The 8,128-nt window shown below is 36.8% G+C and overlaps 1 pseudogene; it reads right to left on the bottom strand.

Moving 5' to 3' along the window:
- Positions 1–403: 403 nt before the first annotated feature.
- Positions 404–1,186, bottom strand: LOC128117023 (E3 ubiquitin-protein ligase RING2-like; annotated as a pseudogene).
- Between the last annotated feature and the right edge of the window lie 6,942 nt (positions 1,187–8,128).

Here is an 8,128-nt window from a genome sequence, read left to right as displayed (position 1 = left end):
AAACAGTAAAGTCATTCTCTTCTACGTTTTACATTGTTGACATAGACAGAGTTGCTCTTTGGTGTCAAAATGCTTTGTGCTGAGCCATCATAAATGAAAATTGAACAATATATATAATATCTATCCATAAAATTAGTGTTGATATATCTTTAATGATACCGGCAATAAAACATGAAGCCATAGAATTGGTTTCATGAACTCATTTGTGCTCCTCGGTGGGTACATAATAAAGACCCACAAGACTGCTGCTAACTTTCTAGTGTATCTCCCTGACCACTTTCAAAGAGAAAGCCATTTAAGCAGTGAACTGGCCATGGGTTGGTGCTGTGTAATGGTACAATACTCTTCATTGGCTGTATCAAGATTCATCAAGCTTGCTTTCAACTACTCTGATGTCCTTAAGCTAAACATCACAGGCAGATATGGGGATGAGGCAGGAATGATTATCAATGCCATTACCTAAGGTCTTTCTTAGTTCTTTCTGCAAAGGGCCAACATTTTCTTTAAGTGTGGGATAAAGACTGGATTCAGATTGATTAGCACCACTGGCCACTGCATTGATGGTTGTTATTGTATCCATATTATCATATACAGACAACATAGATGTTTTAACACATTTGTTACTGGGATCAGCTTCATCACTGCTGTGTAGGGATGCATTACTGCAGGGTGAACTGTCATGGTTTCCTTCCCATCCACTACTATTTTCAATCTGTTGTTCTTCTTCTTGCTGGGTGTTTTTCTCCAGGCCCTTTTCAATACTGAGACTGAGTGAATGCTGAGTTTTGTACTTCCTCCTGACTAATGCACCCTCTTCTGAAGCTTCCTACTCATTACAACCAGGATACATTTTGCTGATGAGTGCATCAAATTGGGGGTCTGGATCTAGTGACCGTTTGGAAATTACTTTTCTCCTGCAGATAGGGCATTCCTTTTTGCCACGTCTAAGGGCTGTGATGATGCAATCTTTACAAAACCGATGGAAACAGGTCTTTGTAATCCTTGTGTTCTTCAATGTATCCAAACAAATTGGACACTTGAACTCATTCCACTCATTTCTCCTTGAAGCCACAATTTCCAAGTCAGTTGTATTTGCCTCTTGAGATGTTCCTTGTAATTCATGTAAACTTTGCTGTGACGTTTCACTTTCTGGTTGCATTTCATTTATATGAATTGCCTGAGACATGGTGGTTTCTGGTGTGGCCTAGGGCTTCCCTGGTTTCAGGTTGAGCTGGATTTGGGATTTTGTATCCTTGAATTTTGGTTGCTTTGTCCAATACTGAGCAGTTGCTTACTCAACTAAACTGGAACATTCAAAAGTATGTATGTAAAAGCCTACAAAAATTGAAAATAAAGAAAATATGTTAGCTACATAAGGTGAATAATCAGAGTGATGCAATCCAATGCTTCAACAGTGTATAGATGAAAGATCATGGTAAATTCATCTAAAAAAGCATATATTGCCAAACTAGAGTTACTCAAGAAAAAAATTAGAGAAACATTGCAACAATGAAGAAGAAAAAAATCATTATTTTAAGAAAGAAAATTCTAACTTGACTAATTTTAAAAAAAGAATCTTCAACACCAACCAGAAAAGCAAGGACATCAAGACATGCCAATGCATAAGGGAAAATCTTACAGGGTTCCATTCCCAGACAAAGAACTACAGGGAACTAATGACTGCTGAGACAGGGAAAATTAGCATCTACAATGGCTGTGCTCCCTTGCTTGGTTAGCCAATACAAAGTGGTAAGCCTTGAAATCATGTACAATAAAAAAGGTCATGTTTATATAATTATGTTTCTCTATGTAATGATAACACTCAAAATTTAAAAATACCATTAATTTGAGACAGAGTGGAAAGTTATGGGAGGAGTAAAGGGAGGAAACAGGAAGGAAGTGATGCAATTATATTTTATTTAAAATTTTAAGTAATAAAAGTAAACTACAAACTAAAAAATAACTTTTATACACTGCAAAGCCAACTAAGACATTTTAAATCTGTCATTGTAAAAGTATGCTACTCACTTTTTCTCATTTGTAGGTTCTATATTTTAGTGTAGAAACAGAACCAATTGTACATTGGTATGACATAAAATCCTAAGTTTGCTTGTCTGGGAGATGGAAATTGGAGGGAATAGGGGTAAAGGGTGGGATTAAGGAGAATAATATGGTCAGAGTACACAACATACTTGAAAATCTTTATTGAAGTCACTACTATGTACACATAATACAGATCAATAACAAAGAAAGGCTAAAACATACTTGGAGAAAGGCACAACCACTACACATTGCCATTAGGTGTGCATGAGAAAATGATCACTGTCACTAAGTACTAATTTTAGAAGAAAAGTTATGAAACTGAACTGATGCATTTTTGCAGTCGCTTTCAGACCATCCAGAAGAGACCTTTGTGAAGACTATTCTCATTAGTCATCCTTCGTTTAGCACACACCTAATCATTTATAAACTAGGCTGTGGCTCATGGGGAAAGGGATAGCATAGAAGGCATGATTCCATGAATTTTATCCTTAGCATAACTTATACACAGAAATGTCATTATGCTATAGGCCACATAAAGTCATAACATAGTATATCTATTCATTGAAAATTTTAAAAAATCATTATCATAAATTATTAATCACAAAAAAGTGAGAGAGGAAGGAAAGGGTGTACTAGAAGTGGTCACTTTTTTAAAAAGTTATATACCACAAATTATGAATATTTTCCTATTCTAAAAGGAATGCCTCTAAGTGTATTATCAAAAGTCTTACCAGTGAAAAGATACTTATATTCAAAATTGTGAAGTTTTTCCATGTTTCAGCCATTCTATAAAAGGTGATCAACATATCTCAAAGTATTTTGAGCAAACCAATAGAAAAAGACAGTGTCTGAAAAGATGTTTGGTATGTATTCAGCCTTATGATTTCTGTTAGTGTGGTTCATAGTATCTATTGAATGTTGAATTTCTGAAAGCACAAACTTATCTTACAGGGCATCAGAATGTCCTGAGATGACAACTTGATAGAACCAGATCACTTGCCATGCACAGCTGAAAATGATAATGTGAATCTCCCATTATTTTAAGCTGAGAATGATTTTGCAATTAAATGCAGTGTGCTTGCCATTCAAATGCACAATCTGAAATTTACTAAGATGTAGCTTACCTCTACGAGTTTACAGTCTATAAAGGGCTGATTTTCCAAGTGACTTTCCATTTGTATACTAAGACAGCCCCAATACGCTCAAAACAATTGAGATGTTTAAATCTTCAGAATTTGTATATATTCCCATGAGATAAAGTTACAAGGTGACATAAAATCTCAAGGAGAAAGTACTGTGTACTATTAGGGATGGTTCTAGGTGAAATCAGTTTACAGTTTAAATAACTTGAAGGGACAATGTATTTCCATATTCACATCACTTTAAAAGAATATTAACATTGGGCACTCAACTGTTAGAGGGCTCTAAAAGCACATGTTCCTTGCCCCCTGGTTCACTCTACAAAGTCAAAACAATTGTGACTTTTGAGCCCTGGCCTTTAAATATCTTTTCTTTGAGGGTGAAATCTGAATCAGAACCATGCAGTGTTCTGAATGTTGGAAGTCTGCTTTGAAACATACACTGGAGAGGATAGTGTAGGTGCAGGCCAGTTCAAAGGTTTGCACAAAGGCAAGCCTGATACCAGGTAGTCATATAGAAATACTTAAACAAGAAACTTGCATTAGTATCTTGATGGCTGTCTGCTGATAATACAAATGCCCATATATATTCGAGTTTGCAGATAACTTGTTCCTGTTATACTAGCAATTAAGGTGTCAGGGCATTTTCCAACTTGTGCATAATAACAACAAGATGGTCTAAAGTCTCAAAATGGCCCCAGACACATTATATCATATACAGTATGGTTTTGAGTGCCACCTTGTGGGCCTTTCTAGAGAATTACTGAAAGTACAAGCAGACAAATGACATTTAGTCCAACAAGATTTGGGAAGGAAAAGGAGTCATGTTATTTCATAAATACACCACTTAGCTCACAAATATTGACTAAGCCTTTAAAACCCACAGTGAAGGACACACTGTGCTGCTAATCACTCCTCCAGTCAGGCCATTACCTTATCCCTTTTTATTGAATGATTTGCTCTCCTTATTAAGCAAACTGTTTTAATTATCTCCTGACTGAGTACATCTTTTCAAGAAGTCAAGAACGAAGGAGAAACTTGCACCTGGTAACTTATTTTTGTGCCATGTTTGGGTGAATAGGTATGAGCAAATTGCAGATCTCTGAATCTCTACAAAAGGCAAATGACTTGTGCTTAAATCTAGAGTGTGTACCATCTACTGTAACTTGCCCTCACTTTCTTTTTCTATCAAATTTTCCAGACCTGAGCCTCTTCTGGGTGGAGAGCCTTAAGAGGAACTCCTTAGGTGACAGCCTGCAAAGTCAGTCACTGCCTTCCTGCTGCACTGGCTTCTTGATTGCTCACGTTTAATCTTTTGATTTGTGTTACTCTGGTTCTAACCCCTTTATTTCCTCAATAAGGACCCATATACTATTAATGAGTACTTCAAGTGCTATAGATAGAGAATCCATCAAAGACATTCACACCCTTTTCCTGGGTTTAATGGAGATATAAATGCTTTCCCAAAACGACTGTACCATAGAGCACTGCAGTCTCTTGCCACTGATAAAGTCAGAAGAGACACCACAGACCAGGTTAAGACAATGGAGTCTGGAGTCAAACTAGAGGAGTTAATCTCATTAATCAATATGTCTTTAGTTCTCAAATGCATTACAATGACCACTTTCTTTCCAAACACTACCTTGGAACCTCTGGAGGCAACTTCCACTCAGTCTATCCCTGCTCCTTTAATCTCCTTTAATCCCTCCTTAATCTCTACTGCCACCGGGTTTGTTTACTTCACTTCTTTCTTTGACTGTTGGTGCAAATGTGAGCATGGCTAGATGTCCAGCCATCATGTCAATACCTCTTTTAAAATTGGATGTTGTTTGCTGTGTGAGGAACCTAAGTCGGTAAAATAGAAGCCTTTCCTAGACAAAGTTCAGTATCACAAACAGTCAGACTTACCCATCTTCATGATTAATTCGAACGCTTGTGCACTGCCATGTTCTAACTATCATCTACATCAAGGGACACTTTACCCAAGAGACGTAGGAAGGAAGGAGCAGATGAGTGAACCACTGGGAAACAAATGAGGACTAGTTAGGACTTCTCAGTGTATCCTTCTGTTTCCATTTGACGACCTTGAGAGACAAGATACTGCTGAGCTTAATCAGAAGGACGATTGCCCAGTTGCCCGGGAAACTAAATGTGATACAATTCTCCCTCACTCTTTGATTCCTCTTTATGGTGACCAACAAATTATGCATCTATGATGGACCTTGGGGCTTATTCAGGACCCTGGAGTGTGTATCTATTACATCCCCTGGCCCCCCACCCCATGACATGAAAAGTCACTCCCGGCATCTCCCTTCATTTTCCTGGTATTTTTGGCAATTCTGGTGATTCTAGTCCCAGATGGAAAGAATTTTCTCAATTCCTTTCACCTTCTATAATGCAATGTTTGGTCATTTAGACATTCAAGGTATGTAAAGTCAATTCCCATAAATATTCCACCTGTCAGATTTAGCAAGATGCATTTTTTCTGAAAGTTTTACTCTTTAAGGTACAGGAATGATTCAGAAAAAGAGACAACAGATCACTGGTAGGAACTTGATCTGCAGCAATCCTTCTCATTGGACTGGAACACCCTAATGTCTAGGAAATGAATACACAATAGAGCACTTCTTAATTGTCTTCAGGGAAATCAGGGATGCCTGTTTCCCAGGGTATCCTTACCTGTCTTTCAGGGTAGAAAATCAAATGTCCTTCTCCATCACAGACCTTCATTGGGATATACTCTAAATAATAAGGGACAATTTGACCTTAAAATCCTTAATAGAAGAAATTAATTTACTTTTATAACATGGCTTTGCCAAAAAAAATCTTGAGATTGCCCCAGAAGTCTGATACATGTCACTTTCTTATCTTCAGATTAGTGACTCCTTATGTGCATTGTTCTTGGTAGCCTGCCCAGAGCAGTGAGAGTATGTTTTCAGCAGTCCTCTAAACTCTCACTTTCCCTTCTTATTCTGTCTTTCCAGTCTGTAGTGAGTCTCTTGGTTCTGAGATCTCTGTCAGTGATTTTGTATTCCATTAGTCAGTGAGTATTTTCCTCACAATATCATGACTAATCACCCAGATAATTTGACCTTGTACTGTTTCAGCATTATTCCAGTAGTCTTGCATGAAGAGCTCTTTTTACTAGGATGGATAGCCATCTAAAGGTTGAGGTCCCTTCATGACAAACAGAAGCTCAATTTGTATTGATAACTAATGATATCTACTGAATTGACATATTCATCAGTAGTTGGACCCATAATTGATCTGGCTCAGCCTTAGAGTTATAATCTCAGAAACTTGTTGAAAGATGGGGAGAATACTCAGTGGTTAAGGCACTTGACATTATAAATGTGAGGGAATGATTTCAGATCCCCAGAACTCACACAAATGCTATCTGGAAATAGTGACAAACCTATAATTGCAGCTTCTGAATTGGGAGACAGGGCCACCTCAGAACAAGCTGATTAGCAAGAGTAGCTACATCAGCAATCTCTGCATTTGATTAAGAGACCCTGCCTCAATGAATAAGACTGGAGAGTTATTGCAGGTGATTTTCAGCCTTGGGCCTCTATGTGCATGAGGACTCACACACACGCAAAATATGCATACATACTCACATGCCACAAATACATACAACCATGAATAAAATGTCAAAAGAAAGAGTTATAAAAAACTAGTTGAAAGTTGATTTTCAGACTCTCAACAAGAACAAAATACCCTTATGTTAATTTACAATGACACCTGTATATTGCAGGCACTTCTGGTCAAGGAATGGTAGCCTTTCTTCACATTTTCATCTATAAGAGCATTGTACAATTTGTTCTGTTCTTTTACCACCATCTTATGTGGTCAGAGGCTCCCCTTATATAGACATTTATGTTCCTATCTCAATACCCAAATCTATAAGAACTTAGCATTTATTTTGGGCATAATTAAGGTCCTCAGAAGTACAGGACATTCTGGGGAACTCTTCTTTGTCCCACCTGGCATTATTTATCTGTCAAAAGAGAAAGTGGGACTGCTAGAAGACAACAAACAATGGGAAAACACTATGCCTAGTGAGCCACTTCCTAGGACTGATACTGGGATCAAGAAAATGATCCTGATTTGCTCATACCATTTAGCTCTCTGGAAAGAAGAGCAGATTCTTTGGGTCTAGCTTGCCAGAATTGAACCACTGAGTTTCTTTCTCTCTTTTTCCCTCACTCCTCCTTTCCTCTGTCTGTCTGTGTTCTCTCTTGCCTTGTTCCTCTGAGAAAATGTGGACACTTGTGAGCTTTCCCTGTTCTTCATCATAACAAAAGCTCTTTGTATTCCAAAGTGAAATTACAGTGTTCACATAAGTACTTTGACATCCTAGTATCTTATCTTTTTGTTTTGCCTTTCAAGGTCATTACAAGCCTTCAAATCTTAGCCAGCTACCGAGGATGCAACATTCTACAATTTTAAGACTCATTTGAGACTAAAAGCAATGTAAAATGCCCTTTGAAAATTAAATAGCAATAAACTATTAGATGAGCAGCAAACAAGAAACTTAAGCTTTAAAAAGTGTGAACAGAGAATGCTAATTTGTTATAATTTGCAATAAGAACTTTTAATAAGTTGATACATTTGTTTTTCTTTATCTGTCACATATTATTAAAGAAAGAAATGAAGTAAAATGTAGTTGACAAGTAGAAGAAAGGAAATATAAAGATTAAAATTATATAATGAAGTTTAAAAAGAAAAAAGAATACATTTTGAATAAATAAGAATTTTTGCATGACACAATAAGTTATTTCTCTAAAATAGAGCAGTTTTTTGTCAAATAAAACAGAAATGACAGCAAAATCAGAAAGCATATAAAAATCCCAAACTGTCACAAAATTTTGAGAGAAATATAACATAAAGATAGTATATGTATGATAATTATGTTTTTTAAAATAAATAAAGACTAATTTCAA

This window comes from Peromyscus californicus, unplaced genomic scaffold (genome assembly GCF_007827085.1).
Source record: "Peromyscus californicus insignis strain IS unplaced genomic scaffold, ASM782708v3 Scaffold_10__1_contigs__length_136768540, whole genome shotgun sequence".
Taxonomy (NCBI): domain Eukaryota; kingdom Metazoa; phylum Chordata; class Mammalia; order Rodentia; family Cricetidae; genus Peromyscus; species Peromyscus californicus.
This window is presented reverse-complemented; position numbering and strand designations above follow the sequence as displayed.